The sequence below is a fragment of the Leuciscus leuciscus genome, assembly GCF_965113295.1.
Source record: "Leuciscus leuciscus genome assembly, chromosome: 9".
NCBI lineage: Eukaryota > Metazoa > Chordata > Actinopteri > Cypriniformes > Leuciscidae > Leuciscus > Leuciscus leuciscus.
Genome location: NC_138733.1, coordinates 18,860,224 through 18,887,427, shown reverse-complemented (window position 1 = coordinate 18,887,427; position 27,204 = coordinate 18,860,224). Strand labels below are relative to the sequence as shown.

Here is a 27,204-nt window from a genome sequence, read left to right as displayed (position 1 = left end):
AGATATCCGTTATTAGATACGATTAATAAGATCACATTTGCCAATTTTTGGATTCAAAAAGATGCTTCTCACAGATACTGGCTGAATTATGATAATGATTACATTCATTGTATTTTACAAACTATAAAAACTTAATGCAAAAAAAAAAAGTAATAAATAAATAAACCAATAATAATATAGCCTATATATATAAAATACACAAAGCTTATTTATTAATAAAAAAAAAAATAGTGTAGATATAATCTTTTATCTTCATCTGTATTTCAAAAACATAATGGATCTGTCTTTACAGAACCAGATGAGACAAGATGAAAAGCTACAGTCATTTATGAAGTGATGAGTCTGAATTTGGAAAGGAGAATGCACATAAAACTAATGAGTCCCGCTTCAAAAGATTAGAACTGTATCTCCTAATCTTTTTATATTATCATATCAAATGCAACAAAGCGAAGCAATCTGGATCGGAACCACTTTTACTCACAGCCGGGGATGGGGGTGGATTTTCCTGATTTGTGCAAAGACGTTCAGTTTCCTCCCTCTCCTGGCCAAAGATGAAAACTGCACAGTGACCACATGAAATCTCAGTGGACATGCTGTAATACATTGAATAACGTGTACATCTCCAGATTTTGCCTTTTAACTGAATGCAACTAGAGGTACTTTTATTGCAAAAGACCAGCAGAAAAGCGAAACATCTAACATCTGTAGCTCTGTAGAGTTATTAATAAAGACATAATCCCAAAACAGAATCTCATTTATAACTACGTCATTATTTAACCTAATAATAAGAAAGCATCTCTCTTTATCCAGTCATTTATGAGACATTGCGCTAATTCAGAGCTACTAATAATACTAATTATCATTAACTACTACAGTGATAAATATATTTCATATCCACATATTTGCCAGCTTCGATACTTGTCCATGCAGTTTGCAAGCTTCAATACTTGTCCAGAGGGCTTAGTGATGTCAGCCGAAAAGGGAATTGATTTCCGGTCGCCTTTAAAGATTTAGACTTAATTCACCCAAAAAAGAAAAATCTGCTATTGTTTATTCACCCTCATTTAATTCCAAATCTGTATGACTTTGTTCTGTAACAAAAGGGGATATTTTAAAGAATGTCTGAAATGTTGTTTTGGACACACTGAATTTCAGTGTATTGAAAAAAACACTTGAAACATTCAAAATATCTTGTTTATTATTTCACAGACAAGCGCAAGTCATACGGGTTTAGAACAACATGAAGAGCAACAAGGACATTTTTAAAATCTAAAGTTTTAAAAAGTCAAAAAAATGTAACTGCAACACGATCATATCATTTATTATGTTATGCATTTTCCTCAGCCCTAATAAACTGGTTTGACATGTCTTCAATGTCATCTGTCTTGGTCCTTTTGTCTTTTTGATATCTCAGATGGGCATCAGGAGGTCTTTTAAACTTTTACACATATATGCCCTAAGTCCTCCATACACACATTTAGGTCATATTTTTCACACATTTCTTGCTAAAAAAATTCCCTTTGTGCGAATGTTTTTAATCCATATATATATATATATATATATATATATATATATATATATATATATATATATATATATATATATATATATACACACACACACACACACAGCCTAAACCTCTTACTACCCTCAGATTCATATGCAGTCAGTGTAGTAGCTGACAGCCTAACATGGGCACATGATCCAGAACACAACCATAAGACATCCACAGACCGGATGGAGATGTATGAGATGAAAGAGCATAAGAACTGAGAAGAAGAATCATCTTCAAAAAGGGCTTCACTGTGTGACGCAGCTCCTTTAGCAGTGCTCGCCGCTGGATAGCACCCCGGCTTGCAGGACGGGGCGCAGCGGAGCAGCAAACAGCTGCCGTACCTCCATGCCGCAGCCGCTCAACCCCTCTCCATCTGCAGCATCGGGGCTCAGAGAGAGAGAGAGAGGCCCAGTTTTGGGGGGCAGTGGGCTGGACATGAACACAATAGCTAGCCGTGGCTTTAACAATGGCTTCATCGCGCTCCCGCCCTCTCAGTGCAGAGACCTTTGCTCTCTCTCCATGACACCCGCATTCAGACAGCCAGCCAGACAGGGAGGACAAGGACAAAGGCAAGTGCAAGTGCAAAAAAAGGGGGGAGGGAGGGGAGGGGGGTAGTGCGAAAGCGTGAACCAGCAAGGGATGATGAAGAAAAAGAGGATGAATGGAATGGGTTAGATCGCTCACCTTTTGTCCCGTCTCGCACTCTCTTTTTACGCGTTTAATTCATCCTCAGATTATTTTTCTCCCCTCTTTCATAGTAATCCATCAGGAAGTTTGAAGGACAGAGCGGGTGCTGAGAACACTTTTATCTGCCTGCCTTTCACTCGCTTCTCAGTTTTGGACAGTAAGCGTCTCTCCCGAATCGCTCAGTCCGGTCCAGCCTTGCATTGCTATTAGAGTAGAGACTAGAGCGGCGTGGAAAGTCAGCTGTGAGTGTTTTGGTGTTGTATCTGCACTCCTTTAGATATCCCTCCTGCACACGTTTATACACCCCCACCCCACCTCCCATAAAACCACCAGAGAAAGAAAGAGTCGACAAAAGTATAAAGAACAGAAATTATATGTGCGTGAGAGTATCCCGTGGGAGTGAATGTCCTCTCAACTATGTGTGTGTGTAAATACAATGTTCAGGTATGTTCGACTGCCTGTGTTTGCGTGAACCTGAGTTTCACAATGTCTCATTAGCAGAGCCATTTTTAGAAGCTCATTAACAGTTCTCACACTAATCTATCTGAGAGTTCAGAAGACAAAAAGGTAGAACAAAAGTGTGATGGAAAAGGTGGAAAACGCACTTCTCTTAGAACAGTCCCGTAGATCATTATTAGTCCGTCTGTGCCAGTGACTCACCCGTTCGATCTGCGAGCGGTTTGTGTGCCCTTGATGCTGGCGAGTTGAGAGGAGGAAGTGTTTTGCACCAAAATGGCCATGGGTGAACTTAAATAAACAAACCTTATGACAACAAAGATGCAGATTTATCAGATCGAGAGGCAAGAAACAACTTTCACTAATGGCGCTTTTCCACTACACAGTACCAGCTCGCCTCGGCTCGGCTCGACTTTGTTTAAAAGTTGTACCTGTACCTGCTTCCAGGTACTTTTTTTCGTACCACCTCCGGCGAGGTTCTGAGCGAGCTGAGGCGATACTAAGGCGTGAAAACACGGCAGACTGCTGATTGGTCAGAGAGAATCGTCACTATTCACTGCTTCATCATTGCACGCGACAGACGGAGTATCCTGAATAAAAAACAGCAAAAACAAAAACATCCAAAAACAGCATACACTCGATTTCCTCCATTGTCCTGTGTGTGTGGGTAGCGGGTGTGTGTCGCGTAGAAGAAGTCACGACAGTTTCCTCCGGCGTCGCTATGACGACCAGGTACTATTGTGGAGGTACTATCTGCAATGGAAAACGAAGCGAAAAGCGAGCCGAGTCGAGACGAGTCGAGCTGGTACTGGTAATGGAAAAGCGCCATATGTAAGGAAAATCCACACATCCATAAGTACATTAACATGCACAAGTATAACTGAGCAATGGAGGGCTTTTGCATTATTTGTCACAAAACAAAATTAAATATTTGAAAGACTAAATAAATGCTGCCTTTCACCTCTCTTTCAGAGCAAGTAGAAACATCAAGGCCAATTGAAGTTCGATTAACATGCGTACATGCTGGACGAAGTCAAGCTGCAATCACATTATATAGGTCTGTTAATCTGACTGTGCAAAAAATGGACTGTTCAATTTCAGTTCAATTAAAGCATTTACATGAACACCTAAAAGGACAAATTATTGCTCTAGTCTGACTGAGTTACTGCTTACAATCACACAAACTCCTGGTCTTGGAAGCCAAGCAAGGTTTGGCTTGGTTAGTTCTTGAATGAATTGAACTTTTCAAAGTTCATGTAATTGTACGACAAAAAGAACCCACGACAATTCTCAAAAACACTGACAAACATGTTGTTATGGCTTTGTTGATTTCAATAAATAGTTTTTCTTCAAAATTCTAGAATCAAAGTGTTTTTGGCATTTGAACAAACCCATAACCCAAGCATTAAAATTTAGCACACACCTCATATCACAGCGTTGTGCTACGGACCCAAATGACTCCTCAAATCATGTGGCTTGTTCAGGAGAGGTGTGCAATTACTTTTCTAAGATAAACAGGTAAAAACAATCCCTTAGACTTACATTGAAGAACTCCAGCCATATCAAGAGACCAGAAAGTGGTCTATATATAAGGTTTATACACATGGTGGCTGTTTTAAATTGTGCCTGTTAGCAAACACCCTAGAAACCGCAATGAACACCCTTAAGAACACCTTGCACAGTATTGCAGTAGGAATGCCCTGGCAACCACTCAACACTGTAGCAATGTAAAAAATATATATTTGTTTTTGCTACAAATCTGTGGTCATAACTTTTTATTGTTATGTTGACAAAACTCTAAATGTGGAGGAAATAAAAAAGGGAAGTAGAGGGAGGAGGAAGACATTTAAAGAAGAGAAGAGAGGGGAAGGAGAAACAGCATGAAATGAGGTGTCTGGACTGGAGCACATACCCACAGGAATGGTGCTGCTCGATACTTCTAAGGCTTTCAGTTGTACTAAATGCATTATTCATTCCGCTCTGCAGTTGTGTCACCGGCAGATTGAGACGTATCCCTGTTTCACGGCAGATACAGACACAAGCATTATGCCGAGGAGCCATTCAGCAAGCCCTGAACTTACACAAATGCCTTGCTCTTGCACGGCACATCATTTATTCAAAGTCATTCAAATTACTGGTCATCCCACATTCTTCTCCAATTTAACATCACACCCACAGGGTCATCCAATCACACCCATGCAAACCTGGATGTAATCAACCGTTCCCCCCCCCCAAAAAAAAAGACCTGTGAGAAATACTGGAATAAAGCCCTGTTCACACCGCCAGTGACTCGCTGTATGTCGCTAGTCTCTGTACTGTGAAGTTGCTTGTGGGCGTTTCGAATGCTGTCGCTTTAATGTTATTGGTTGACTTCACGTCTGGCCATATCTATAGAAAGTACAATTACAAGTGATGTATTAAACTAAGATATTATAATTTGACAAGGAATTAGGCTTAAAATAATTCAAATTAACATTATGCTGTTGGAGAGTGTTGTTATATTAACCACAGCAGTGCTCAGTGCATTAAATCATTAACTAGATTAACGATAGATCAATCAACAAATTAAACTCACTCATTCTGTCAAAAATGACTAAAATGTCATTCGATTTTGACAAATGATAAATTTTCTTGTCCCTAATAATCAACATAATGCAGGGGAAACCGTAAAATGAACTGCAGTCTGCAGCAGTGCTAAACTTGCATCATAAAATTACAACACACGAACTATCAATGTATAAATCAAACCCACAAAGACTGTTGACAGTTTCTTTTCCATGCATCATTTTATTATATCCATGGTTACAGTCAAATAATATAAAACAGTGAAATTGCTCCGGATCTCTGTTCTGTCTTGCCTGCAGTCGAGACGGTGACGTGAGCTCTACTGACAGAGCCTATTGGTTGTCGCTCGCGAAATTTGCTTCTCATTTGCATAAAGTTGAAATTGATGAACTTTTGTACCATGTCTCGCGTCGCTTGTCACGCCCACATTCTGTCGCCAACGGTCATTGTCGCTTGAGTCGCCAGCGCTCCATCAGTTTCTGGTCTCATTTGACTTTCATAGTAGGAAAAAAAATATACTATGGAAGTCAATGAGACCAGAAACTTCTTCTAAATATCAGAAACTCGGCTGAATGGATTCGAAAACGGTAAAACTCAACTGTTTAACTCTGGGGAGTTGTAAAATGAGCCTATTTCCAAAAAAAGTGGAGTATCCCTTTAATGCGTGACCATGAGAAAGAGATGTCAATCCATTTATTACTTAAAGGGCATATTTGAACGTATCGCCAATCAGCATGCGTAGTTTTCCCATTCCGAGGATTGATTTTTTTCTGATAATGACTGTTGTCAATAAAAACGCCACTGTATAACAAACTGCTGTATAACAAACTGTGACTGGCACCATCTTGCGTCCCCTTAGCAATTGTATTGAAAATGACTGCTCGTCTTGTTTCCGGGACGATTGTTTTGCACATTGTAATGAATTATAAAGTAACAAGCTGGATTTACATTATCCCTAACATCTTAGGACCTTTATTACAAACAAAACAGATAATAGAAAGATCATATACTTTGTCTATATAATACAACTAGAATAAAAATAGGATTTTTTGAGTATGATTTTTTTTTTTTTTTTTAAGGCATGAAATGACTTGAGACTCGACTTGGACTCGTGACAAAAGACTCCAGCTTAAAGACTTGTGAACATCTCTGTTCCAGGCTAATTGGGGAAAAAATTATGCATACATTGTAATAATAATACTATTACATTGTAAATAATATTAAATACTGCACTTCTCTTAGCACTGCTGGACTAGATGACCTGTCCAGTCCAGGTAACATTTCATCTGTGCATAAAAATGATTTGTTTTTACAGACAGAGATATCTGTAATATGTTGGTAAAATAAATAAAAATAATAAATAAATAAGCATATTTGTCATAAATCAGCAGTGTAGAGGGAGTGGACTTTTACAGGAGACTCTTTTGTCTTTGCTCTCCAGTATCAGGTGAGCTGCAGTGATTATCACGACAGCAACAAGGCTTCAGCATTTTCTAGCCAGGTTGGATTCTAACCAGCAGCAGAACCCAGCTGTGGTAATTATCGAGATCTCTGCAACTGGAATGGTGTTATTGGGCAGCGTGTTAAATGTAGATGTCAGCAGGGCTGTTGTGGGCTCACGAACCTCACGGCCCCGTGCCTCCGCTCCATACAGCCATCCGTCAAAAGCCGGCGTCTCAGCTGCACATAAACGAGCAAACTCAGACACACACAGTTACACACGTCACTGCAGTGAGATCGATGGACGTGAAAGGGCAGAGTAGACTGGCCTTTTCTGAAAAGTTTCTGCATTTTTATTGCTCAGAAGTTGTTCTTTCATGAGACTTAACGTTCTCAGTCATATTTCACTGAAGTATCAAATTTGTGTCAGGTGTTTCTCCCAAAATTAGACACAAAGGTGCAGAAAATTTGCCTTAGAAAGAATTTGATAAGAAATGTTTGAGTTAATTTTGAGATCTTTGATTGTAAGATTTTCTGACTTAATAAAAATATCCTAGTTTCATAAAAAAATTCAAATAGGATTCGTTTTTTATCCATTTAATCTCACTACTATCTCACATCATTGCATCACTGACTAGAACTGCAAAAATAATATTGCTAAACAAGTTCAGTGAACATATTCAGTGTGCTACTGGTCGAACAAACTCACTCTATTGGTTTAGCCAATGTTGTTGTTGTAGGGCTGGTAAGGATACTCAAACGAACAGAAAAATGTTGTAACAGCGCCAGAGAGTTTACAATTCTATTGATATCTGACATAAAATGCTAAATGATGGGAGAATTTAAGAAAGCTTGTGTGTATCTGTGTGTGTTCCTAATTTGTTGCGTGTCTTGTCAAATGTATTCCCGATTCACCAATGACAAATGGTTCCATCCTAATTACTCTGGTCAAATTATGGCTGCTAGAAGAAGCAGGCCAAACATCTCTGAGAGGTGAATAACTTTACGCCCAAATTAGCACTGCAGATTTTGTTTTCAGAATAATAGAGAATATAATGCACAGAGTGAATTTTCCCTCCTAAAAATGTTGGTGTGCTCAAGAGAGCTCATTTTAAATATAATTTTCCTCCAACTCTAAACTCAACATCTGGGTAGTGTATTTCATAGGAATGGAAACATGACTCTAGTGGGTGATTTATGCTGTAGGGTAAATGAGTGGAAGACCTGGGCCACTCGAGTACTTACATTACAGCACAGAGGAGAACAGGCTACATATTTCAGAACAAAACATCTATTCAGTTCTGTTTCTGTGAAAGTCAGTGTGGCAGGAGATGAGATGTGCTCAATGAAAAGTCTGGACTTATTACTTTGTTAAGCTCCTGAAAAAGACACCGCATCAAACTGTCATTCAATGTTAACATTAGAGGAGAGAATTTCTGTGCGTTTTACTGTAAATGCAGTTGGCTTTTATGGATTCTTGAAAAATCATACTACATTTTTAACTAAGTTTTCCTGTCACACTGAAAATCGAGGCAAAGCAAAACAAAGCTTTCTTTCAGCACAGAGTGCCCATGATCCTTTGCAGAGGGGTCTATAGAGGTCTATATCTATAGCCGACTGTGTAGTAGCTAAGCGCCAGTCAGGACTCATCCAACACCTGGTTTCCTGCACTAATCTCGGTGACAGCTGCCCCACATAAGCTAGCACCTCTGCTTACACAGCTCTTTACTACAGTTCAAGAGAAATATGAAAGGTTTAAAAGAAAGAACGAATGAAAGAATCCTCGAAAGAGGAATGGTCCAAAGAAGGAAAGATCGAAAAATGTACAAGTCGAAGGAAAGATAGTTATGTTGAACGGATGAAAGGTAGGGGTGTGTGATATGTAGTGAAGGGGGTGGATTTACAATCCATTTACAATCCCTCTTCTTGTATTATATAATGAATTGGAAGTCATATTTTTGTTAAAACCAGTGTATCTATTTGGGCATTTATGTTACAGGCAATTTCTGTATTTGGTATATAAAAGGTGACTGGGGGTCTGACCCATAAAAGGGGTATATACTGTATATATTGGGGGTGTAACAGTTCACAATTTTTCTTTACTTTGAACAAAGATGGAGCAATACTTGACCCATCTTCTGGGGTGTCTTCTTAGCAGCATATAAAACAAACAGCTCCATCGTTCTACTTGTTCATTTGTTTTTAGACTTGCCATTGCGTTTATAGTTTTGTGTTTGGATTTGTAATTGTGTTTTCATTATTGTGATTTGTTTTGCACCTCTCGGCCACCGTATCGTTCGGTTTGTAATGCGTACCGAACCGAAAGCCTCGTACGGAACGGTTCAATATATATATATATATACACTGTATAACCATGCCAAATGAATGGGTTTCAGGAAAGTTCAACAGCATCCCAGATGTGAAGAGTCCTACTGGAATGTATTATTTACCTTTTTCAAAAGAAAGTTTTCAAAAGAAAGTATGAAAAAAAAGGCTGAAAAAAAGAAATATAGGAAGATATAAAGATCTATTAAAAATGGAAGGGTTGAAAAAGAATGAAAGAAAGAGAAAAAAACAAATGCAAGCATCTGCAGCTGTATAGAGATGATCTGAGCAGCCATCAAAGGTCACTGATGAAACACTACACATAGGAAAGAAAAATCAAAAGTGAGATCTCTTTAAAGGGCACCTATTATGCAAAATTCACTTTTACATGGTGTTTGAACATAAATGTGTGTTGGCAGTGTGTGAGCAAAACCACCCTAGAATGATAAAAATCCACCCAGTAGTTTTTTTACTATCTCAATAAATCATAAGCACTGTCTCAGAACGCTCTGTTCTAGATTTCCCTCACTGTGACGTAGAAATGCGCTAAGCCCCACCGACGTGATTTGATTGACATCTGGTTTTGGCATAGACCCCGCCCTTGGTGATCTGTTCACACCATCCTCCATTGTTTCAACGACAGCCGGTAATGTCTCCTAAGAAGTGTAGGTGTTCTGTTGTGGGATGTAAGAATGGACATACTAGTCTTCACTGACATCAGAGCCACTGAAAACGCAGCGGATGGATTTTATTTATGAAGAAAAGGTGCCACTTAAACTTCCTAAATACGAGATTCATTTTCTGACTGACTGTTTAGTGAACGAGGGTCAAAGTTAATCCTCAAGTGTGGATCATTGCCTACAGTTCGCGATCCAACGTCACCTCCAGAAGTAAGTGTATTTTATGATTTTTTAGCAAATAGTCATTTCAATCGATGTCAGTCAGTTCAACAACAAATGCGTCTAAAGCTATTTATTGTCGTCGTCATAGATGTCTCAACAAACAACGTCAGACAGTTTTATGTCACGTAGGCATTTTTTTTGCAGCATTTACAAATGAATGAAATAAATTAAGGTCTGCTCTATCTCCATAGACAGTAGGCTATAAAAACGTCTATCTCCCTTCCCTTAAAGGGATAGTTCACTTTGAAATAAAATTTTGGTATGTTTTAGCTTACCTCAAGGGCATCCAAGATGTAGGTGTCTTTTTTTCCGCTGTAGTTTAAATTTTTATATTTTTAGGTCAAACCGTTCTTGTCTGTCAGTCATATAATGCAGGTCTATGGTCACGGTCTCAAAGAGCATGCACAGAGTCCAAATTAAAACAATTCCCCATCGTCCAAATTACACAATTCCCCATCGTAAGTACACATTGATGGCCTAAGACACGAAACGAGAGATTTGTGTGAGAAAACGAACAGTATTTATATCGATTTTAGCTCTTATACACAGCCACGTCCAAGTGATCTGAGGGCGCGCGCGCATCCTGGTGTGTGACGTGTACGCAGACAGGTGCATAGATATATATACACTAGTGTCGCCTTGTCTACGGCAGTTCATTGGAACGAATGTCTTTAAGGCGACATGTAGTGTATATATCTATGCACCAGTCTGCGTACACGTCACACACCAGGATGCGCGCGCGCCCTCAGATCACTTGGACGTGGCTGTGTATAAGAGCTAAAATTTTAGAGGAGACAAATTTGAGAGATCCAGAGACTAGCTGAGGAGAAAAAGAGACAGTGTTTTGTTGCACAATGATTTATAAGAGGAAATCATGACCTGTTTTTACATGCATACAAAATGGGTTGTGCAAGATCAACATTGCAGTGTTAAACGAAGAAAAAAAGTTCTTACAAAAGTTATGTGAGAACCATGAAGCACTGGTACTCTAGTATTACATTTGTTAAAAAGGAAGTATTTATCTTAGACTAAACATCTTACACTTGTCTAAGCCCTTGTTTGGAATATGCACTGTATTTACAATGCTGGGCACATAAACTTAAACTAGTAACCCTTGATATTCTGAAATGTATAGTATTAGTAAAATAAAAATAAAAGTTTCCTAAACAAATTGAAGGGGATCGGTTGTAAAAACTTCTTAGACTAGTCTTCAAAGTCTAAATGTTTTTCCTTAAGCCTGATAAAAACTTTAAGTCCTTTACATAAAAAGTTAGATCTGTTTAATTTGAATTGGAAAAGTAAGACTTATTGCCTTTTAGTTAACTGATACTAATCAAACTAGTTCTTAAGTTACTATGCAACCAACTGGCACCAGAAGACAAAGCTGATACCTGAATGAGACATATTAGAGAATAATCAGCCCTTAGTATCCTGAGCTTAGAGAAATCTCTGTCAGGGCAGCACATCGACATCAAGACACAACTGCACCTGACAGCACAAGTTCAAGTCCCAGCTAAAGGTACTTTCTTGCTCCCGTTCCCTTCTCTCCTTTCCCATTGTTTCCTAAATCTCATGATACGGTCCTGTCCATTAAAGGTGAAAAACCCCAATGTCATAAAAAAAAAAAAAGAAGCACCCTCTGAAAATGATTTTACAATGGAGTCTTGAAAGATCTCCCATTTTTCTCATTTCTCATTCATCTCAGAACTTTCTCATGAGTCAGTTGTGTCTACTTTTATTTCTCCTAAGGAATTTTAGGACAAACATATGAGACACTGTTGATACTACAATGAGAGATATATGAGAAGCAAAACTAAGTCTCCTGAGCTTAAAAAGTCAATAAAATATTCCTATAATGGAGTCTTGAAAGAGATTGCAGCAAGACAATAAAGAGATGTTCTATGTTTCTTCCATAACAATCTCAGTTTTAACTCCTTTTCTCTCAGATATTTCTCATGTCTCAGTTGTGTCTACTCTTATTTCTTTTAGGAGACATATCTGAAACTCTGTTGATACTAAAATGAGGGGTATATGAGAATCACAACTACTGTAAAGGTCCTTGCACACTTGAGTCCGAAATTTTCGTATCCGTTTTTTTCGTATTCGTCATTCTGTGGCTCTAAATGGTCACAAAAAACAACAACATTCAATCTGCTTGCTACGGATGAAAAAAAAAAAAAAAATCGAACCCGATCCAAATTTTTTTAAGACGGACGAAAGTAAGCGTGATTGACATAAAGTGAGTTCGTATTTATTTTTTAACATGCGAAAACTTAGGAAAAGCAATACACCACTGAGCAATACATTTTTCCTCTGGGTAGAGTTAAGAGAACCTTCTCCTAAAGCTCGGCCCATGTCCTTGGTGGTCAGAGCTCATCTGAAGTGTGCACCTGTCCCCACTTAAGCAACAGGAGATCGCTTTATGGTGTATAAGGAAATCTGATCTGGAAAATAAGGTGAGGCTGTCAAATGTGAGGGTGTAGCCTGTCCTCAGTAAATAAAGTCCTGTTGATTCAGCTTTCACAACTCATCTGACAGCAGCAGGGAGCCACTTACACAAAACCTGGGCTGATCTGAGACTCTGAACATATTGCTCCTCTTGTACATGGGTAAATCTAGAAATGCCTACAAAGATCGGGTCAGCGGCTATTTTCGAACATTTCTAGATTACAACTACACTCATATTGGTATCATATTTCATTTTTATAATCATAAATCAAAGCAGACTGATTTACAGACCTGTCTGTCCCCTCCAGACGTCTGAATCTTCAGGACGTGGAGCTGTACAAACCGGCCCAGGTGATTTACAAGCCCTGTCTCCACGTACAAGAGCCATCAAGAGCCACCCTCCCCCCAAAACATGGCTGTCCTGCTCATGTCATAAAACACCAGGTAAAGATGCTCACTGCCCCAGACAGCAGACAAATCTGGCAGAGAGAGGAGGAGGAGGAGGAGGAGAAGGAACAGAAAGGAAAGGGATGCTGAAGGCCCAACAGCTAAAAGCACTGCATGGCCCACATTCCTCTCACTTATCTGGGGCGGCAAAACAAAGTCATTTGGCAGAAAAGGCCAAGAGAGAGAGGGAAATCGAGAGCACAGGGTGCCAGCACTAAGCCTAAATAATTACCTGTCACACCAGCAAGAGTGTGACTGGCAGACACGTTTTGCCCTGTGAAATAATATGGAAAGATTAATAGTTCCCTGTCTATCCAACTTTCTCCCTTCTGCTGGACAAATCTCTCTCTGTCTAACATTGTCTACACACAGGGAATTCTGAGCAAATGGTGTTTAACAAACAGAGAAAAGGCACAGCAAGAACAAAAAAACTGCAGATCTTAACAACAAAGAATGTAGATCAAGAGCAGTGAATCTCAGCCAGGGGTGTGTGTACTCCAGGAATACTTAAGAGGTTGGAAAGACTTTGCTTTAATAAACCTAGTAAGTAAATAAATCAAATATCATGTTTTATTTTGTAAATATAATATTTTAAATTGAATATGAATAATACATTTTATTATGAATACAAAATAAATAAACATAAAAATAATAGTAATTATTATTATAATAATAAAAAAATAAATAATAATAATAATAATGAAAATGCTGGTTGGGCAGCTGATCTCTAAGCTTGAGCAAATGAAAAGCATGCAAAAACTATAAAACCTACAAATCATCTTAACCAGCTTGGTCAAACTAGGAGACCAGCCAACCACATTAAGCAGTTTTTTTTCAGTGATGTATTTTAAAAAGTAATGATATAGTATAAAACCATGTCATAGGTTTGATATCTAAGGAATATATTAACTATTTAAATGTATACTTTGAATGCAATGAAAGGTGCTTTGAACAAAAGTGCATGTACATTAAAAAAACTACAACTTGCTAACGTTGCTTCCAATAAGTAATTTGATGATACCACGTTATTATACAGTACATATTAATTAGAACGTGTTACCCCAAACTGTATATAGAAATGATAAAGTATATTACAAATCCCTGTCAGGAGCTATAAATGTAAAAGGAAATATATTTGTGTAAAACTTTCCAATCACTGTGCTCTGTTGCTTATGTATATTTTATGCAAACAAAAAAATCTGAAAAAAGCAGCGGGTGTGTTGAGCTGAGTTTAGCCAGGCTGAGTTGAGGTGTGGTGTCCAGAGCAGCTGTGGGGGCCCGACCGCAGGGAGAGCTGCAGTCATTCTTCAACTCCCTCAGAGACACATGCAGCCATCACACCCCATGACAAAACAAACAAGATCTGTGATGATTGGAGCACGGCCAGCTTTTAGGCGAAAAAAAGAATAAATAAATCTCCCTCCATCAACCCTCGTCATCTTGCCTAAAAGCTATTAGGGCCCAGGAGAGTCACGCACCCTATGACTCCTCTCATGGTGGGCTAGCAAACTAAATTAATAAACGAATCAAATAGAGCAGGGCTGGGCTCCGGCCCTTTAGCCTGTCGGACAGTATGTGCCCATCTCTACAAAGTTGTAAGCATACAGTCATATAATTGTTCCCATATTTCTCCTGAGGATGCAGTGAATTGTCCCGCTCTGTACTGGCTGTCAAACATTTTGGCCATTTCATGTCTCCTGAGAAATTTGGGTCAGTGATTTTTAAATAACAGTTTTGCATAGTACAGTAAATGGGAAACATCTGACCTGTTATGGACAAAAGTAAGGATTGAAATACTATACAGCATAAATGTCACTATATTGTTAAATATACTCATCAGCCATTTTGTTTCGGTACGCCTGTTCAACTACTCGTTATCGCAAATCAATGCATTTAGGCATGCAGATATGGTCGACTCAATGCATTTAGGAAGCGACTCAATGCATTTAGGCATGCAGATATGGTCAAGACAATCTTTTGTTAAAAGTGAGCATTAAAATGGAGAAGAAAGGTGATTTAAGTGGCTTTGAACATGTTATGGTTGTAGGTGCCAGACGGGCTAGTCTGAGTATTTCAGAAACTCTCGTTACAACTGAGGTAAACAGAATAGCGTCTCTGTCTGAACACACAACATGTCGAACCTTGAAGCAGATGGGCTTCAGCAGCAGAAGACCACACCAAGTGCCACTCCTGTCAGCTAGGAACAGCAAACTGAGGCTACAATTCGCACAAGCTCAACAAAATTGGACAATGGAAGATTAGAAAAATGTTGCCTGGTCTGATGAGTCTCGATATCTGCCATTAAGATGGTAGGGTCAGAATTTGCCATAAACAACATGAAAGCATGGAACCATTATGCTGGCTAATTTTCTTGGCAAATTTTTAGCCCCTTAATACCAACTCAGCATTGTTTAAACGCCACATGAGTATTGTTGCTGACCATGTCCATCCCTTTATGACCACAGTGTACCCATCTTCTGATGGCTACTTCCAACAGGATAATGTGCCAAGTAATGAAGCTCAAATAATTTCAAACTGGTTTCTTGAACATGACAATGAGTTCACTATACTCTATATTTATATGATGCATTTGGTTAGGTTAAATACTGCGGTAGTAAATCGCTTCAGTGTACCGGTGATCATCTTTAGATTCAGCGCAGCGCATACGACATTAATAACTATGACTGGGACTGTCATATTACATAACATTATACATGAGAACGTTATTTTAATAAAATGTTGATTCGGTTTTTTTATTTGGTTTAGTTGCCGCGTTTCAGTGCGTTGTTGCGTGAAGAGCACATCCACAACAGGAGTTACACATTCTGACTATAGCACAGTCAAGTTTGCTTCTGCATTCGCAGCCTTTTGTGCAATTGTAAGTTGCAATATTATGTTTATTATCCGACTTCTCTCATATAGGATGTGTTTGGTTAAGTTAATTAATGTGGTAGTGATGAATTAAGGCAGTTCTGAAGGCAAAAGGGGGGGGTCGAACCCAGTACTTACAAGGTGTACCTAATGAAGTGGCAGGTGAGTGTATATACAGTGGGGGTAGGGGTAGCGGCGAGCACGCTCATAATGGAAGCAACGTGGTGCGCTAGTTTTTCCAGGCGCGCTGATGCTGCTGCGAGATGAAAACATCTCAACTTTTCAGAATGCTTCGAGCGCACCACAGGTCATATGACAAAAACCAATCAGCTTCGGCCTTTCCGTAACATCATCGAAAGCTCGGCTGAACAGCTGATCGTAGCTGTACAGCGCGGCAGTTCATGGTTGCATAGCAACGGCAGACGCCACGGGAGCGCAAGCGCTTAGGAGACAGCGGCACGGCCGCGCTTTCCACACGTTTTTAGACGCAACATGTGAACGGCCTCTTGCAGAGTTGGGCAATTACAATATTTTTGTCATCCTTGATGAAATACTTCCACACATCTGACGTGTGGTGTCTGTTGGTGACGTTCACCATTTTTAATTAATTTATGGTTAATGGACGCTCGAGTAGTCGATTGTTTCCGACAGCGTCGACAAGTGGTCTATCGACTACTCGACTAGTCTATGCAAGCCCTAATATACAGTATATAAATATCATGTACCATCAGAGGAATAAATTACATTTTAAAATATATTCAAATAGAAAACAGTTCGGTTAAATTGTAATTTTTCCACAGTAATACCTTTTTACTATATTTTTATTTAAAAAAATTAAAGCCTGGGTGAGGATAAGAATTATGTAAAAAAAATAAATAAAAAATATCTTACCAACCCCAAATGGAACCTGCTCATAGTTAAAGCTGCATTCCGTAACGTTTTTGGGTTAAATATTATCCAAAATAAATGTTTGAGCAAGTTCATAAGCCAGTGTTAAAAACTATCTGCTTGCCTTAGCTCGATTCAAAACGGTAAGCTTGTAATAATGTTTTTAAATCCAGTGGTACTGGTGGATTTCCGCAGGAAATTCAAGCATGTCTTTGCGTCATTACGTCCCATCTGTGTCTCGGCTGGTAGGCTATATTGCGTGTGAGGATGTTGGAGGTGGAGATTTATAGCCTTTTCTCACAGCAATTGATATAATTAAACTTATCAACTTGATGGCGGATCCAAAAAGGTTCAAACGACAATCACCAGTGACAACTGGAGATTCACCCGTTATAAAATGCAAAAGACTTCGGACTTCTGAGTGGCTACAGAAAAAAAAGAGACTGCAACCGGCCCATGTGAAAACAAGGATAAATATCGGAAGGGCATTAAATGTAGTCACTCAATGCTGATGTTGCTAACATTAACAATTTGATAATTTGCACGGTTTGACGTGATATGATAAGCGATCTTTAGATTTAATCAGCGCGATTTACTGCAATGCTTTTTTTCCCTTAGTTGGTCAGAACAAAAGTGGATGTTACTTGTTCAGATGACATTTTCTGGTGAAATTTCTTATGTTGGTCATACTTCCAAAAAGTTGAATCTGTGATTCCGAATGACAGCCGCACATTCTCCTCAAAACATTGGATTCATCCGCGCTGTGCAGTGCCGAGGCACAACCCACGTAAAGTTGATAATTCCATGAATAACTGCAATTACAGATTTCGAACAGAGATGGCGACAAAGAGGAAAAACTACGGACTGCAGCTTTAAGGCGATAAATTGCACCTGTGATTACCCTGTTAGGACACATGTGTGAACTTGAGGGAATCTAAGTTCTTATAGCCACTAAAATCACAGTTAAAAGAAACTGTAAAAATGGCTCAGAAAAAGTTAATTGTGATTCTATTCATTTGTTTACACATTTAGACTTTAAGTGCGATATAAGCATCCAAATCCTTTTAGGGGAGACTGTATAATAAATACAGTCAAAAATGAAAATAATAAAGCAAAAAATAAAACCCTGGCATGGACACTAGACATACACTCGTGACTCCAATCTGACCCAGCTAATGTTACATCATTTATAACAGCAGGGAGTTGTAGGATCCTCTCAGATCATGGGCTGACATGTGAGCATTCCAGGGTCTGGAAGGTGACGATTAACAAGAATAAACTGCATTCAATCTTGTGTTCTGTGGTTGTGCATTCCCGTCAGTCTCTGGAGATCATGTCTTTTCTATTCCATTTCTCAGTCTTTACACAAACACAGACCAGGCTGTATAATTGATGAAAGATGAAACCCAAGACAATCATCCCAGCGGAGAAAGCAAACGCACACTGAAGCGGGTCTAATGCTAAATTGCAATAAAATAAAACTATTCCTTATATCAATCACAGAGATGCTCTGATTGGTCACAAAGTGCTACATATATTTTATCTAGTTCTGCTATGGGTGACAAGAATAACAAACTTGTAGGACTATATTGTACAATTATCACACATTTTCTCTAAATTGCTCATAATTGCAGGCTCGAGTTGTTGTTTTAAGCTTGGTCCTATGTTTTTGCAAGTCCCACCTTTTGGAGCTAAAGGGAAAAAAGGCTATATTAATCATTGAAGCTCTGATTGTGTGCATTCTGCATCAGCAAGCACAGAAGATTTGTGGTTGCCCTAGTGATTGCACATCGTGAGAGTAACTCGAGAAAAAATGGCCTCTCTTTGCACAGCGACTGCAAACACCAAACACCATTAAAGGAATAGTTCAACCAAAAGCCAAGAAAAAGAATGTCATACAGGTTTGGAATGACATACAGGTTTGGAATGACATGAGGGTGAATAAATAAAAACATAAATGGGTAAACTACCCCTTTAAATGGTACCACTTTCAGAAATGGCAAGTGGGCCCTTAACTAAAGAGTACGAGTGAATACAGAGTCAGACTTGTATTATAAGTGGTGTGAGGAACTTCCAGAATAGTTAAACAATGCCATGGGATTGCAGGGTATGCGTCGGGGTCCGGTACCATTTGCTAAATAACCATCCTCAGAAAGGAACTGATCAGTAGACCAGGAACAGGCCAGTAAGATTAAAGAAACACACAGCCATGCCTCGTTCAGCCGGTCCCCTAGGAGAGCAAGAAACGCTACAGTGGGCATCTCACATTTATCCAATATCAGCAGCTGCTGTACCGCCCCTGCCCTCCCCTTCACTACCCTCCCAGTCCCGCTGGGGCATTCAGCAGATTTTAATTTCACTTCTAGCTTCTGTTCTGCAGCTTGTGCTTTAGGCACACAAAAGCCTGAGTTTCAAGTTGAACGTGAGAACCACCTCATCTCCTGAACCCTATTAGCATATGAATCCTCTGGCAAAATGATGGAACAGAAAGAGGAACGGGAAGACATAAGAGAATGACTGAACAGGAGGCAAAAAGTGTGCCCACCACCAAGTTAAAATCTCAGACAAGATTTTTTTTGTTGACAAAAAGGCACAAATTATGTTTTTTTTGCGCTTTTTCAAATATGCTTGGTTCTTTGGGCATTACGGTTTTTATAAGCAATTCTTTTTGCAAGGTTTACAGACTTAAAATGTACGACAAGGAATGCTGCCATTAAAATGTTCTTTTATTAATATAAAAGTATGTGTGGAAAACACATACAAGTGATGCTTGAACTCGACCTTAGTGCACTCACTGTTTGTGCAGGTAAATGTGCCGTTCTGGAACTAGCTGTAGCTCTGAAAGGGTTTTGAAAGAAGGTTATAAGTGCTATTTGGCCAGGGTTTCATCCTCAGATCATTTATTGGCTGAGCAGCTAATCTGCCGGCAAACCCAAGATTGACCCCATTCTTCAGGGTTGATCTGATGGGTCTAGCTGGGGTGTTGCTGGGGGATATACAATGGGGGGAAGAAATGACAACAGTTGCACTGACCCGATCCGTCTCTCTCAGCATGGCAAACAAAGGGCCCCATACTTGTTCTTCTCCTCTCCAGCTGTGGACAGAGAAACACCACTGTCAGCAAAGCAGAACAGGAGAAAATACACACAGAACAAATTGATGTGGACCCTTGTGACACCCAAAATGATTCATGATGAGTGTGAGTAAAATGTCTTTCAGAAATTGATTATGCAGGTCATTATGAGTCAAAGGATATCCAGAATTTTTTTAAATCCTTGTTATTAAAGCATCCTGAGCCAGCGAGTGTACACAAGGCCATTTAACTTTTTAATTTATAGTGAAAGTGTCCAAAAATGGGGTTAAGGAGCAAAGTATACTCATCATCATATTTCATCATTAACATAGTATGTGCGTATGTTCGCATGCATGCAGCCTTTTTTCTAACCACATACAGAGCACGAAGTAAGCACCGGAACATAGTACCGACACTTTTATATTTTAATCTGTAGCGTACCCTCACTTTTTCTTGCATACTACCAGCACTTCTGGTTGCCGTGTGAACGCCCCACCCCCAGAACGATTTCCACCATGCTGTCTGAATTTTTAGCTACAGTTGGTCAATTCCTTGCTGATATAGCGCAAAAAAAAAAAACATGTACTATATAGGGATTAGTGAATGCGTGAGTAATTGCTGTAATTTTAGCCTGCTCTCAAGAGATAAGCAATGGTATCGGCCACTGAAAAACCCAGATCGTTCAGCCACTACCAAGGGTCATGGAAAATGTTCCGAATGAATCCAATAAATGCAAGACAGCACACATAAAATTGTTGTTCCAAGCAGATAGTTGTAGATTTATGATCTGTTTTTATCATTGGTAGTCTACTGGACCATTACACAACACAAAGCGGCATCAATCTCCACTTCTGTCAGGCCATTAATGATGGTGGCGGTCGCTACCCCTCTCTCTCTCTCAGCCCAAGTACCATCAGCTTTTTGTTCCCTCTTATTTTATAGTGATGAATGATGGATGTTATCGCAGACTAAGATACAGACTTTTACAAGCATGGATTACTTCTGTACATGACCAAAAACTACCACACTACATCATTAGATCAAAGCACATAGCCACAAAGCTCTTCATTGTGACAGCAATCGAGATAAGCACCACACATGTAAGGGGATCATATTGTCTAATGTCTTCCACAGGACATCATTTATAAATTTTTATTTGTCTTTCTCTCTGAGTTTGCAGAGGACTGGGGACGCAGCAGTACAAGACGGGAGCGAGGCTCAGAGCAGCTGCCTGTGTTATTATTGCTCTACACAGCTTTTATCATTCCCATAAATCTGGTTCTGCAGAGCCCCATAAAATGGCAACCTGTGAGTGTCTGGCACTCCGAACACCCCGTGGAGAAGGAGAGATCGAGACAGAAAGAAACAAGGAGAACCACGGGAGCTGTTAACCTGACTAATGACAAACTCCACTTGTGCAAAAGTCCAGCTATGACAGTGTTTACTGCAGCTACTGATGAGTAAACGGAGATGGAAAAACAGAAACTTGGCATTATCAGTTTTAAGAAAATGATAACAACACAATACATACTAGTACAAGAAATTGAATTGTAGTATAAGTGCTAGGTAATTTAGACTAACATAGTGTCCAATCCAGTCGCAAGAGCAAAAGGACTTGCTTTCCTTAATTCAGTTCCAATTCAGTTCCGATTCATTTGGGTATATTTCAGTCCATTTTGCTTATACATTAAATACATTTGGTGCTCAAGAAAATGTCTTATTATCAATGTTAAAAACAGTTGTGCTTTAAATTTTTTCAGCATTCTTTTATTAATAGAAAGTTCAAAAGAATTTTATTTGATTTATTTGAAACAGAAATCTTGTGTAACAATGTAAAAGTCTTTAATGTCACTTTTGATCAATTTAATTCTGAATAAAAAAAAAAAATCCTAATGACCCCAAACTACCAAATTAATTAACTTTAAATTGCACTTACTGTGTAAATCTGTTATTATAGCAATATGTAAAATAATTACAAAATTAGGGTTAGGTCAATTAGTTTGCATTTACACTCCAAGACAGTTTGTTTTGTCCCATCTGTTGCTATGGTTATGTCACTGTCAACATAGGCGCCAATATATGTTTCCACCAGTGGGTGCCGACCCCCCAAACCCCTGCCGCGAAGACAAACACACCTCCTGCTAAAAGCAAAAAAGTGGCCTACAGTGCACAGTACATCTATTATTTACATAGTGTTTACACTTTGTTGGTAATAATGAAAGGATTGATGAGAAAATGCACTTTTTTTTCATACAGAACTCTAACGTGCGCGGTGAACGAAAACTCTGCCGTTTTAAGCGGTGTTGAGCAGATTCTGACTAACTTAAACATCTCTGATTGACCTTTACATTTTCACGCCCCTAAATATGAGGCGGAACAAAACGAACGGTGATTGGTTGCTTGCTTAACATGTTTTTGGCCAATGAAAGCTGCGATGGAGTCCAGAACTTCTGCCATCAGGTCTGACTACACGAGACTAGCCATTAGTGGATAATATGCGTTGCAGCATTTAAACTTATGCAAAGCAAAGACGTTAAATGTTTAAAACAACACCCAAATTCAAATATCAGCAGCAAAATTGCTGCCCATAAACCTTATAGAAACTCACATGAGAACAATTCCAGCTTCCACTACAGCAAATGCTGCTTTTACCAGCTGATCTCATTTCACACTCAGCCTTCAAATCAATCACAGGGACAGGTAAGATAGCTGAGAAAACAAAGAGCTCAGAAATAATATTGCTTCCAAGGGTAACCACAGTGTCCTGCTATTGTGGGAAACGAAACACCTCATATAATACTCAGGACATTCTTAAAAGTCGGAAAATGACTGCTTTCCTTCAAGGCTCAGTGGCCTTCTGCTGTATGCTTTTAGTGTTGTTAACAACTGAACTCTTTCACCCTTTACTCAAAACACACAGCTGATGTCAGTATGATAACGTTGCGTAAGCAATGACGTGTGTCTGCCAGACCAAACAAAAGATCTGACACATTCAATGTACTTTGGCCCAAAGCAGAGTGAGCTAAGACTTCATAACAACAGGTTGAGGTTGCCCTGCAACAAAGCTACAGCTGTTATGCTATGCTATGCTATATACTGCTTAATATTATCTTTAAAAATCAAACAATTAAATTATTCTTAATATAAATACAATACATTCAAATAAGAATAATAAATTATTATAATAAAAAAATATATATAAAAAAAAAAATCTCAGCATTTAATAATTCACAGGACAAACATAATTCACAGGACAAACATGTTTATCCTCACTGCAAGTGAACTCTGTAATAGTCTGGGTCATATTTTCTTCTACATTACATCATTTTGCTTATTAAGGATGAAAGCATGTCATGCAATCTGTCATTTGATGATTGTGTTCATTTGATTAAGCGTGAACGCTGCCCTCCGAACCCTGGTGCGCACCAAACAAGCAAACCAAGACCCCTGAAAAGCTGGGTCTCGGTTCGCTTCCAAAAGAACTCTGCGGTTCGGCTGAAATATGAACGCAACACGGACCACAGACATCTAAATGAACCAAAAACACCCAAAAAAGACAATGCTGAAGCATACCCGTTTTTTCTCATCATAGGAGCTACGTTGCCCATTAAAGTTCGGGTACAGGCATCAGAAACGTCGCCTCCGTTGCACACAAGCGAAGATCTGCAGAAATGAGGAATTCCTGACGCTGCTTTGACTCCTTTACACATTTTATAAACCCTTCACGAGTTCTCAGCTTGTCAAAATACCATCATATGTAGGTGCACATAAACGAGCGCATTTAGATGCTCTTTCACAAAACATGTTTTTTTATAAGACGTGCTTTTGTGACGTGTATTTTGAGATGGAGCTTGTCGAACATCCAAAACAATGCTGTGCGCTGCGGTAAATGCGCGCGCTATGTGCGTACATATGATGGTATATGATGGAGCTGACAACACGTGAAGAGCTTATAAAAGGAGTAAAGGAGTCAAACCAGCAGAGGAATCCCTCCTTCACACAGACAAAGAAGATCTGCTGGGAGGAGACACGGTCCTGATGCCTTTACCGAACTATAATGGCAACATCGTGACTATGAAAGGAAAAACAGGTATGCTTGAGCATTCTTTTTTAGGGTCGTATCTTGTGACATCATGTCCTTTTTTGGTTTGTTTACATGTCTTTGGTCCATGTTGCATTTATATTTCATTCGAACCGCACCAAAGTTCATTTGGAAGTGAACAGAGACTCATCTTTTCAGCAGTCTCTGTCCGCTTGTTTGGTGCACACCAGGGTTCGGAGGGCAGAGTTCACACTTAATCAAATGAACCGCACTAACAGAGCAATCGCACCAAAACCTGCCAAGTGTGAACACACATTAAATGCATTATTTTCTTTATTTTTCGTCCAGACCAAAAGAACCAACTACAAGTGTGAAAAATCTCTTACATTTAAGGAAGCAATTAAACAGAGTTTAAATCATTTTTTTATAAAACATTTTTTACAGCAGCTGTCCCTCTATTTTTGCAACTTTGAAGGACACAGCAAGGCAAGTAGAAATGATTTTTGACCATGACAGTTCTGATACTAAACACAATAGGAAGAAGTGTTGGCATTGGACAGTAAACCAAAAAGTTCTCATGGCCTCTGGACACATTGAGTGTGATGCTCTATGAATTAAAGATTTAGACTTCAGCATTCAGGACAAAGAAAATGATCTCAAGCAGTCTGCATTTATTATCATGAACGGTTCAAGCATCTTCAGCAAATAAATGAATTTACTAAATGCTTTTGGTTAGCTAGAAATTAATTTAAAAAAAATTAAATATATATTGTGAAGGGGTAAGTAGAAGAAATTGCTTTACAAGAAAACCATGGGCACATTTCCATCGGAAGACATATTTATTTTTATTCAATGGAAACATAAAAACTGACCACAAACCAAGAGTGTTTGGGTCCATAAAATTACACTCTTCCTTAAGTTTATGAGGTTTTTTTTAAGGCGATGAATGTGTGTAATTATCTAAGTGCTAAAACAAGTACCTAAGAGTCAATGATTTAGAGTGCAAACACACTTTTCATATGTAGTATTGCGTAAGTTACTTACAAACCGTGCCAAAGGGTGCAATGAAAATAAACCATATTAGTGGGTTATGGGATTTTCATACAGCTGTTTGTTGCCAAGCAGCACTTCCCAGATGTGAATTCCCAGTATCAAAGCATGGGAGTAAGTGTTATGTCTGGTGAGCCTTTATGACAAAACAAACAGGCTGTCGGAAAACACAGTTCATCTTTACATCTCCTGCTGGAGAAGGGAGCTGCACAACAGCTGAGTGGGAAAATGAGTTCATCGACTGTCACTGTTCTCTTCTGGACATTAAAATAAGAGAGGGAGAAAAACAGCTTAACTTTTCTTTTCAGAAATTAAACAACAAACACAAAAGGTATACATAAACATATAGCATAAATAATAAATGGCACAAATAATACCAAATATAATCTGAAGTTGTGTTGGAATTTAAACAGTGTGCGCTCAAAAATCTGGACTGAAATGGTGTTAATAATGCTATTACTAGTATGACTACATACGCTATGAAAATACATAGAAAATAATACGTTTGACACTTCTGAGGAACTTCTGTTTCACAGGACAAATGACACAAACTATCAAGTGTACTAATTTAAAAGTTAGATTTAAAGGTTTAAAAGGCAGACAAACTTTACAGCCCCTCTAAGTGGGCGGCAATACAGTGGTGTCAAATGTGTAAATATGTTGTTCAGTACGTAATTAAGATCTAGCTTCTTGATTTCAAACTAAAAGTATATATATCTTAGCCAGAGGCCTTAAATCAACTTCCTGGTCTGACATATTAAAATAACACATACTGGTGGTTTCAGCATAGAGGATACGGTAACACTTTATTTACTTTCCCTCATAGTTAATGTATTAACTACCATGAACTAACAATTAGCATTACATGATTTGTTACAGTATTTATTAATCTTCGCTAATGTTAGTTAAAAATAAGTTTTTAAAAGTTTTAAAAAAATAAGTTAAAATAAGCATAATGTTAACAAATACAACTTTTGATTTTAATAATGCTGAAATTAACATGAATTAAGATAAATAAATGGTGTAGAAGTATTGTTCATTCTTTGTTCATGTTAACTTAAGTAGTCAACTAATGTTGACTAATGAAACATTGTTAAGTGTTACCAAAAACACATTGATTAGACTACATACAGTGAAATGGTTACATTAAATTTTTTGTACATCAAGGTAACATCTTGTAATTTTAGCTTTTATAAGTGTGACCGGAAATGATACGTTACTGCTTATAGTATTGCTGCATTACCTTCAGATGCAGCAGGTGACATGTATATGTTAGTGCTAAGAAATCACAACATCTGACAACGGCTTGTGCCCCCAAGAACACACAAAAATCTGAGACTTCTTGAAAAACACATGACCACAGAAACTCTAGAAGTTGCAGGAAGAATTCAGAAAAACAACCACGTGTTTCGCACTTTATGAAATCTGCCTTTTTTCATGGTACCCACGTGGCTGCAGCTGAGACAGATCCCTTCCGCCCTGCCGTCACATCCCAGACAGACATTCACCCTGAGTCAGAGCAGCCACACATGAAGTGGTGATGATAAAACTCTGAGCCCTGTGTCAATGTAGGAGTTCTCAGAATGTGTCCACGTGTCTTCCCAATCATAACACAAGTACAAGCCTCCCAACGCCTTTTTGCCAGCATGTAAACATACATCCTGACCTTTTCTTATACTTCACTGGTTGCTTTCCATTTGAGCTTAACAACACTTCAAACTACAAGTTTCTTTGACCTCATTATTTCTAAAATCTTTATACAGACTTCTTCTTATCTTTCTGATGAAGTTTTCCTTGCTTAAGAGAGAAAATGTACAGGGGTAGAAAAAAATGTAATTAAGAAAAAGTGCACGCACCCATCTCACAAGTCTTCCTGTCAATGCGCTCCATCTTTTCCAGTGTAATCCACGTTCACCTTTTCAACCGTAGAGCCATAGGTGCAGAAGGAACCATGCAGGGTGGAAGCCAAACAGACACAGAAGAGTATAACTCAAGAGTCAGCGGCGTAACTTGCCCTCCCTCCAGTTCAAATTTGGGGGCTGGATTTTGTGGGAGCTGAGCGTGCCTCAGTGAGCATGCTCTGAAACGAAAGGCACACTTTTATAGGCACATGACAAGTGATTTCCAGTCCCTCCTCCCATCCACATCCTCCCTCCCTTCTGCCTCCCGAGCTGAACAGAACCCAGGAATGCGGCTCAGACCAAAGTCCGGCCTCCATCAGGAGTAGGAGCAACAGAGAGCCTCCCCCACTGGATCAATAACACGTCCAGCTGCCCGAGGCAAACGCTGAATTTTACCGGCCGCTTGCTTTTTCTTTATTGGAGGCAGGTGGCTAAATAGCAGAGGTCTGTACCACAAATGGGAGGGTCCCAGTTCCCAGTGCTGGGAGAATGGCACCTAACTAACCCCCTGACCCTTCATCTGCCCCAGGGGCATCCCAAAATGACTGGCTTTC

The 27,204-nt window shown here is 39.1% G+C and overlaps 1 long non-coding RNA gene across 2 annotated transcripts in view; it reads right to left on the bottom strand.

Annotated features, from left to right (window-relative positions):
* LOC309505411 overlaps nt 1-26,952 on the bottom strand; it is a 47,689-nt gene extending 20,737 nt beyond the window's left edge. For both annotated transcript variants that reach the window (XR_014208430.1, XR_014208431.1), the window contains exons 1-2: nt 26,606-26,952; nt 19,618-19,678 (exon numbers count right to left, since the gene is read on the bottom strand). This is a non-coding gene — a long non-coding RNA (uncharacterized lncRNA). The remainder of the gene's footprint in view (nt 1-19,617; nt 19,679-26,605) is intronic.
* Between the last annotated feature and the right edge of the window lie 252 nt (nt 26,953-27,204).